Genomic DNA, 9787 nt, shown 5'->3' on the forward strand with positions numbered 1-9787 from the left:
TCTTAATACTTATCTCCTCCTCCTCTACCTACCGTTGTTCTTCCCTTCCTTCTTGCCCCGATCCAATCTAATCGCTGAGGTACGTTACAACGGGCCGCGCCACTGCTTCCAGATCGTACTGGAGTAGGACTAGAGTTGTCAATAAAACCTCCACCTATACCGCAAGCTGCTGCCGCTGCTTCCCTCCGTGAGACCGTGACAGTGTTCGTCCATTATCCAGCTGAGTACGTACACTAGACGACCCACCGATGGGAAGTAGCGGCGGTGATGGCAGCATACACGTCGTGATGTTCCCCTTCCTAGCCTTCGGCCACATCAGCCCGTTCGTGGAGCTGGCTCGGAAGCTCGTCGCCGCGCCGGAGATGCCATGCGGGTCATGCTGCTGTCAGCCGCGGCCAACGTGCCCCGTGACTCCCTGAGGGAGCCGAGAGCACGGCCGACGGCGCCGAGCTGCTCAAGATCGCCGTCGACGCCACCAGGCCGCAGCGGAGCTCCGACCCGATGCCGTGCTCTACGACTTCGCAAGCCCATGGATCGCCCAGCTGGCGAGGCCGCTCGGCGTCAAAGCGCTGTATTTCTCCGTGTTCTCCGCCGTCTCCATGGCCTACCTCGGTGTCCCCGCGCGCTGCCTCCCCGGCCCCGGGCACTTCCCGTCTGCCCAAGACCTCACGTCGTCCCCGCTCGCCGCCGTGCCGGCCTACCAGGCCGCCGACTTCACTTCACGTACGTGTTCACCAGCTTCCACGGCATGTCGCCCGTGTACGACCGCACCGTCGGCGGCATCCAGGACAGCGACGCCGTCGTGGTCAAGACATGCGTGGAGACGGAAGGCCCCTGCATCAACTACCTCTCCGCCCAGTACAGCAAGCCGGAGCCACCACAGCGCGAGCTCGAGGAGCGGTGGGCCAAGTGGCTCTCCTCCTTCCCGGAGAAGGCCGTCGTGTTCGCCTCCTTCGGAAGCGAGACGTTCCTTCCGACTGCCGCCGTGACGGAGCTCCTCCTCGGCCTGGAGTCCTGCAACCGGCCGTTCCTGACCGTGCTCAACTTCCCCAGGGGCACGGACACGGCGGCGGAGGTCAGGAAGAGCACGCCTCCGGGGTTCGAGGAGAGGCGTGGTGCACACGGGGTGGGTGCAGCAGCAGCACATCCTGCGGCACCGGAGCGTGGGGTGCTTCGTGAACCACGCCGGCCTGAGCTCCATCGTTGAGGGGCTCGTCGCCGGCTGCCGGCTCCGGCTGGTGCTGCTGCCGATGAAGACCGACCAGTACCTCAAGTCCTCAACTCCGCACAAGGGGAGGGACTTCTTCATGGACCACACCGCGCAGAAGAGGTTTGCAGATAAATTTGTCCGGGATTTCAAGAATCTCATCGGGCCATGAAAAGATTCACCCATCGAGAATTTTCTTTCATTTTTACTGGGTGAACGGCATTGTTTCAATCTGCTTATAGCTATGGGCCGTGAAAGTTATATTTCTCCAGTTTTGCTAATGGTCAGGTGCCTGGTTTTTAAGTTTGTGTCAGTTAAATAAATTATGCTAATTGTAGGGAGTGAATTGCAAAAACAAAAAAAAAACATGTTAGAAGTTCTCGTTCAGAATTGCCACCACATTTTTTGGGTGCCTAAAAAATCTACCTTCTTCTTACTAATTCTATCAATAAACACCAATGACCGATTTAAACTGTTTTAATCCAATTGTTGACATGTCGGGTCTACCTGTAAGCGCTGACATGGCACAAAACGTCAGCACCGTTTGTTTACTCTGAAGTTGGACGAAGGGTCCACCCACCAGCAGCCTTGTCTCTCCCAAATCTTCTTCATCTATTTGAGGCATTCCATCAAACAGGTATAGAGCATGATCGTGGGCGAGCGGGTCGTCAATGAGGGGGAGCCAAGTTTTTTTTCTTTTGAGCATCGAAAAAAAACAAGTGAGTGAGCGACCGCACGGGGCCTCCAACATCGGGGGCCTCCAGATAAACGAAAATGGAGATGAAAGCTTGGTTCATTGCCTCGTGTTGTTAAAAGTCGCTAAATAACAATACAGGAAACGTACACGAAACCTATTTGGCGTTGCAGGCGCCGGTTATATAGCCGTTTTCTGCAAACCGGCGCCTGCAGCTGCGTTAGTTGGGCTTGGCCCATATACCGTGTCTTTAATCGGCAAAAAACAACGCCAGATTCATGTATCGAACCCGTGATGCACCACTACACCACAAAGCGAGTTCTGCTAACTAGCAACTGTTTCCCTCTTTTATTCCTTCGTTTTCCTTTTTTCCTTTTTTCACATTTTCCCCTTTTTTCGTTTTTTTCTTTTCTGTTTTTTCTTCTTCCTGGTTCGATGAATTGCTTTTGTAAAATCGTGAACTTTTTCTTCAAATTGATGAACTTTTTGGAAATTCGCTGAACTTCTTTTCAAATTGATGATCTTTTTTTGTGTTTTAATTGTTTCCTTTCTTTTCTAAAGTCAACGGTTAGGTCAACTATGACCGCACAAACAGCCCTGAGGCTCGAGCCAGTGAGGCAGGCCGAGCGAGTTGGGCGAGCGATCGGGCGTGGCTCGCCACATGGGCTGGCCCACGATTCGGCGCCTGTGAGCGCCAGATCTCTGGTGCCTGAAGCGCCAACTAGGAGCACCCTCGCGGAGCTACACATAAAAACTTTTTTTTTGAAGGTCATCGAGGGAGGGCGAAGCCCTCCACCTGAATCTTTTTCTTTTTTCTATTGCATCACACCCCCTGTTTGGGGAAGTTGTTTACACAAGCGCGCGCGGGGGGGGGGGGGGGGGGGGGAAGAGAGGTACTGAGAGAGGGAGGGCGGGCACAGGCGCCACACCCTAACATTAAGGCTAATTCTCCTGAGAGAACGCGCGCAGCCACCTATTTGCGCACGGCCGATCGGCCACTTTCAAACGGCCTTTCCAGAGCACCGAGTCTTCCCGGCAGCACCCGAGCAAGCGGGTCAGGGAAGGCCGTGCGCCTTGGAACACAACAGCATTTTGATGCTTCCACAACTGCCAACAGCAAAGGAGGGTGAAGGAGGCGTGGGCAGCATCACCGACCACCCCCCGCACATCCAAGGCCTGGAGAGCACCACATAAAAACTTGGACGGACCAAATTAAAGGGAACTCCAACTATTTTAATCTGATTCCCCATTTGCTCTTATATCCTAGTGAATTTTCGCTAAACTTGGACGGGCTATAGCACAATTTTGCTTGGCTGTAGCTTCGCGAGTGCTCGTAGTTCCCTGCTATGATGGCTGAATCATGGACGGTCACATTCGGGAAGGCAAAAAAAAAAAAAAACCAGATCAAGGCCGAATGCCCTGATCGGACACGTTGGAGGCATAAATCCAGGACAGGAGGCATATCTTTTTTTTGCGGCTGGTCAGGAGGCATATCGATCCATTCTACCCTCAGGCGTAACAGCAGAACTGGCGTTTGAGGGAATAATACGGCGAGGCCCTAGCAGTCGTGCTCGTGCCGGAGCAGTTGACTACAATGATCCGATCCGATCTGATCCCATCGGCTGATCTTCTTGCTGCCATGAAAACACAACAGCCGCGGACTGCGGTGTCGTTCCTTGCTTCGATCAGGAAGACCACCAACAAAATCATTCAGGAACACGCCAATGTCCGGACTACTGACTGACTGTATTTTAATCTTCAAGGGCAAGGTTTGTTTCTCAGTTTATTTTCTTGTATTTGAAGATCTGGTCATCTCCAGATCATTACCATATGAAGCTAATTTTATTCCCTTTGATCATTTATAATCTGTTAGGTTTTCTTCTTGAACATTCATCATGTCTACCAGAATTACCAAGATGATGCTGGTGCTGCAAAGCGTAAGAAGAAGCCACGACCAGAAGTTGAGGCTCAATCTCAAACGGATGCCCTCGATAGATATATTGTGAGAGACACTCATCAACTTGATTCTGAAAATCAAACTGCAGATGTGAATGTTGAATTGATAATGGTCTTGATGATAATGCAGCAAAGGTTGAGGCCTCTGATGCAGAAAATTGATGATGGTAATTTTGTCGATGAAGGGGGTGTAGATAATACACAACGGATTGGCGACAATAGTAATTGAAAACGATGTCTTGGAAAAGATTAAGTTTAAAGTTGTGATTGAAGATTTTATTTCATGAAATACTAGAGGGATGCTCCTTTTTGGTAGAACATGAGGTTAGTTTGTTGTTGTACTATCATTTACTGTTTTTTTAGCATAAGTATTTGATATATGTCTAAATATCGTACAAAATAAAACAAACTTGAAATTGTGTAATAGTGTGAGACTATGCTTTATGCATATTCATTCTTCTATTATACTAGTAAGGTATACGTGCATTGCACCCATGAGATTTGGTAACTAAATTATAAATAAACACCACACTATAGCATGTAAGCTTTGAGTCATATATGCATGATGTAGATGTTTGTTTAATTCTTATAGTTCATCTCATTCAAAATCAATTAGTTTTGATCATGGCTATTTTTCTGGCGATAGTGGGGAGGGGGATGTTGGTCGAACCATCACGACGACGGCGGCGGCAGATCCCCTTTTAATAGTAGAGATAATAAGATCGTGTTTGGGTTGGGTTGATCAGGATCAGAGGTCTTACCGGTGAAGCTCCCCTTGGCCCCGGTAGATCTTGGAGGTCGTGTTGGGTCGCCCAGGATGAAGACGAAGTTGGTGCCCCTGCACCCGGTAGTTCTTGGTGGGTGAGCGTCCAAGTTGTGAAGCGCCTGCTGAGGTTCCCCCCCCCCCCCCCCCCCCCCCCCCCCCCGTCTCTCTACTTTCGGTGAGGTGCCTGCAGTTCTTGCACTTCAACTGTATTCCTACACTCTTTCTATCACGCGGCAAGGGCAGCAAGTGTTGAGCCGAGTCACCAGAACCACTTCCCTTTTTATAGAGCCGGACCTTAGTAGTTCTTTCCACATTTTCTTCTTTATAAATTTTACATAGTCTACGTACAGACCTATCTAGTCTAGTCTAGAAGTAGAAAAGAAAAACAGAAATCCATAATGGAGACAAGCTCAGTTCAGCAAATCTTCTATATCTAAATAGCTTTGGTTGGACATCCCTAACCACCATTGGAGGACGAGAGCCGGCTAGGGAGCCACAAAGTTGTTTGCAGGACAAAGAGACAACGACAGAGCTTACTTTATCTGGGGTGGGGTGGGGGCAGTGCCCCCCCACCCCTCCACAACCGACGATTGAACCCGCGGTAGTACTGACTCCACCATTGAAGGCTCTTTGTCGAGGAGCAGCGCCCCCCCTCCACAACAGACGATTGAACCCGCGGTAGCATTGACTCCACCATTGAAGCCTCTTTGTCGAGGAGCAGCCCCCCCACCCCTCCACAATCGACGATTGAACCCGCGGTAGTACTGACTCCACCATTGAAGGCTCTTTGTCGAGGAGGAGCGCCCCCTCCCCCCCCCCCCCCTCCACAAAAGATCTACCGGGGCCAAGGGGAGCTTCACCGGTAAGACCTCTGATCCTGATCAACCCAACCCAAACACGATCTTATTATCTCTACTATTAAAAGGGGATTTGCCGCCGCCGCCGTCGTGTTGGGTCGCTAGCGCCGCTAGGGTTCCTCTATCGTGACTCGCGGCGTGCCCCCGTCACCGACTGGGTCATGCCTCGAATGTGGATCTCCATGCTTCAGCAAGGCCCCTGTCAGTCGCTCGCTTGATCCTCTCCACCCGCTCATTCAGGTGTGTGCCACCGTCGTCGCTCGCGTCCAAAATCCCATTTATTCCCTCGACCTCGTGGCGCCCGGCACGAGAGGCGCCAACAAGGCCATGGGTGTTATCATGGAGGACGTGAATGGCTGTCGCATCAAGGTCACCGACCCGGCCGTCCTCACTAGTAGGTGTAGCTCGCCTCCATGCGCGGCAGCGCCGCCCCGGCCTTCGCCAACCGCCACTTCTACACCATCGTCACTTCGTCAGCACCTGCTGCCGCATCGTGTAGCACCCCAGCACTAAGTGGGAGGTCCTACGGTGCGTCCCAAGAAGACCATGCAGCAGGTCATTCATTGCCTCTTCGTTCCCCTTGATAACATTTAACCCACCTCAATCGTCAATGAGCAGGTGGGGTTCCTTCTCACCAATTGCATGTTCATATTAATTGTGCACATGATCATGAACACGTATGTTTTCCTTTACTGCTCCATTTCTTAAGATTGTGATAATTTAACTTGCAGTTGTAGTAGTGCTTTTGTAGGTTAGTGTACTGAAGTAATTGAACGTATTCATGTGTTTTTGCTATAGATGATTGATTGGATTATCCTAAATGCTATCACTCCAAAAATTTGATCTTGAGCACACTGAAACACTCGAGAACCTTGAGTATCTAAGCAATTCCTACTAGTTGTTGATTCTACAAATCTTATATAACCAAGCAAGATCATGTGTGCAGACCAAATTCATTGGACGCTCCAAAGCAAAGCGTAGATTGTCTATTAGGAGTAATTTCTAAACACTATGATATGTCAACAATGAGGCCTATCTATTTGTTTTGTTCTTCCTTTTTGGATAGAGTTTGAGGAACAAATTCTATATATTATAAAAGATAATGCATATTATTGTCGAGCATAAGAAATATCAGAACACAATGATGACTACAAAAAACTAAGGGGATCTACAATGCAAAGCACTTAAGTAGACACTTAAATAGGAAAATATACAAATAAAATAAACATCCCAAAAAAATAAAAAGGAGCTAACGACCCTTCTCTTCAACGCAAGGTGCTAACTAAGACACTAAAAATCAGCTAACCACTCGTGAGTAGACACTAAAAACATCTAATGTACATAATTTTTTTATTAATGAAAATATACAGTAGAACTATTGTTCTACGGTTTCAGGGCCGAAAAAAACTAAATTAGGTATGCAAACCAGGAAAAATTACAGAGCAGAACCATGGTGGATTGCGTTTATCTAGTCAATTTGAAGCCCTAGAAAGCAAAAATCTAATTTTGTATTACCAATATCTACGCTAATTACAACTCATTGCCATGGCATTGCCTATCTCTTTCGTGGCTACCTGGTCTCATTTCTGAACAATGCAAGAATGGTGGTAACTTCTGAAAGGATCAACTTATATGAAGCTCAGATCAGGTACCATACATCACATGTTTCGTGAGAGCACACTTGCCAAGAAGGAAAATTATAGTGAACTAACATCAACTAACACTGCAAATGTGCCTGCCACCATCATATTTGAGTTGATAGCTCCCTATCATGTTCTTTCATATCAAGGCTATCCTAAATCATCTTATCTGCAAATAAAACATGACACATTGGTAATATTTTCTCAAACATATTTAAAATGAGAAGGATGTTGGTAGAAAATAATTTTCTTCATGTAGAGAACTCTAACAAACACATGACATGCGAGTTAAAATTATCCACAAGGCCTTCTCCCCAAAGCGATCAGCTTCTCCTCCACCCGTCGGTGTAGCTGTTTGGACCTCTGCCCTTGTTCAATGATGGATCCTGGGAGGCGACCCTGCCGGTGAGGTTGTTGGCCCCCTCTCTCTTGACTTGCCACTCCAGCAACAAGAGGACCCTATGACTTTGGTGTTGTAAATTTATAGTTATGGTTAGGGTCATAGGTCATGCGCCAACACTCCCATGGTAGCGACAGACGACAACGCCGTGTAGAATAAGTTCACCCTGGATTTGTCTCCAACTCTGCGACGAGGAGGATTTTCTTGGGTTATTTTTCCGCCATTCCTCTTGGGCGGCAGACATAGGTTTGTCGGGTATTGCAAGTGAGGCGGCAATGATATTAGGCATTGTCGTCTTTTGGATCCAACCGCATTACTAAGGAGTCTCTTCTGTCTGTCATGGTGGAGTTTGTGAGAGTTGTTTTAGGAGTATTAGACCAGGTACTATCCCTGGTCAACGCGGGCTCCAACAATGATGCCCCCCATCCCACAGACACAACTCAGAAAGTGTACGGGTGATTGTGCTTTGAGGTTGTGATCTATCCATAAAGGGGAGGCAAGTGCCCTTTCGGATGTGGGCGATTATGCATCCGACTTGGACAAAATCTCCACCGAGCGCCTTGGCAACCGACATTGTAATTTCTATGAAGTACCTTGTGATTTCTTCCATTACCAACATATTTTTTTCCTATAACATTGCACGCATCCCATTTGTACCGAACAAGAAGATATACTCCCGGTATAAACTAATATAAACCCATTTAGATCAATAAGTAGTGATCTAGACGGTCTTACATTTAGTTTACAAAGGGAGCACCTTATAATATATTGATTTACTCTCAACCAGCATCGACACCTACAAAATATGACGGAAATAGGAATTGGTGAACGTTCGCCAGGTAGCAACTACCAACAAACGCCTAAACTGCCACACGACCTTTACCCCTACTCAGCAGATTGGATAAGTTTCTTACAACCAAACTTAAAGAAATGCCATAGCAGTTTTGCAAAAAAGCTTCCCAGTTCCCCCAAATACACTAAGGCCTCCTTTGGTTTGGAGGAATTTCATAGGAATTTTAGAGGATAGGATTTTTATAGGATTTTTTTCTTTAGAGCCCTTTGATTCATAGGAATAGATTCCTATTCCTACATAGGATTGGTTCCTATCCATCACATTTCATAGGAAAATAAAAATGAGCCTAGACTCGATGAAAAAAATTTTTGGTGTCAACCAAATGACATCTCGTTTTCTATTCCTACTCATAGGATTTGAGATACATGCCATCTTATTTTCTACAAAATTCCTATTGCTATAATAATCCTATCCTATGAACCAAAAGAGGCCTAAAAGTGCCCGACGAACCTTGGCAAATGTCATCTCTTGTGGTGAACGTTCGCAAGACATGGCAACCGAGTGAGTCGTCGATGGTGCCGGCTGAACCGAACTCTCCTCAGCCTCTACTCTGAACCTCATCCCCTGCTTTCTTCTTCCTCTTCCTCTTCTTCCTCTTCCTCTTCTTCTTCTACTTGTAACCTGAACTGGTATCCTGCTACCGATTCCATGAATCAAGGCATCAATGGAGAGAGGCCCTGGACGGAAGAGTGATTCTTGTGTGTGCTTGATTTGAACAGCAGAAATGAGATTCCATCAAGTAGATTTTGAACAAGCAGATTCAGCAAGTATTACAGGTTATATGGTTCTGGGCAGCAGCCGCGCGCGTAGCGGCTTGGCCATGACGACGGTGAACTCAGGCTTCTCGGCCAAGTCCACCTCGTCGCCTGCAACCTCCAGCGTCGTGTCCTCCTCCGTTGGCAATGGCACTGGCTTGATCTGTTGCTTCTTGCGCTCCCTCCGCGGGTCAATCAGCGGCAGGAAGAGCTCCTTGTGCCGTTGCCTCAAGGCGAGCGCCGTCTTGAGACGCCCGCGGAAGATACGCTTGGTGATGGCCGAAAAGAAGGCGAAGACACTCGTTTTCCGCGCGGCGAACATGAGCCAATCGCGCTGCGAGCTTCTGGCCGAAGCACATGAGCGCCAGGAGGAAGAACATGGCGTGCCGGAATGCGTCCATGACCATGACCCCGCCGTCGGCGCCGAGGTCGGGCTCCCACAGCTTGTCAAAGAGCACGCGGCGCGAAGAGGCGGGCACGGGACGGGTGCAGCGTCTCGGAGACGAGGTTCCGCCGCAGGAGGCGCCATGCGGGCCCGTAGCTGGCGCCCGAGACGGTGCATCCGCTGTTGATGACGAGGTCCGGGCGGTCGGCCAGCGCTCCACCAGGAGAGCGTGGGCCACTCACCGGTCAGCCACGAAGATGGAGAGGCACCGGAG

General features: G+C 48.8%; 1 pseudogene; it reads left to right on the forward strand.

The window, feature by feature from the left end:
• Positions 1-248: 248 nt before the first annotated feature.
• On the forward strand, positions 249-1379 carry LOC123101881 (anthocyanidin-3-O-glucoside rhamnosyltransferase-like; annotated as a pseudogene).
• The last annotated feature ends 8408 nt before the right edge of the window (positions 1380-9787 follow it).

Source organism: Triticum aestivum, chromosome 5A, assembly GCF_018294505.1.
Source record: "Triticum aestivum cultivar Chinese Spring chromosome 5A, IWGSC CS RefSeq v2.1, whole genome shotgun sequence".
NCBI lineage: Eukaryota > Viridiplantae > Streptophyta > Magnoliopsida > Poales > Poaceae > Triticum > Triticum aestivum.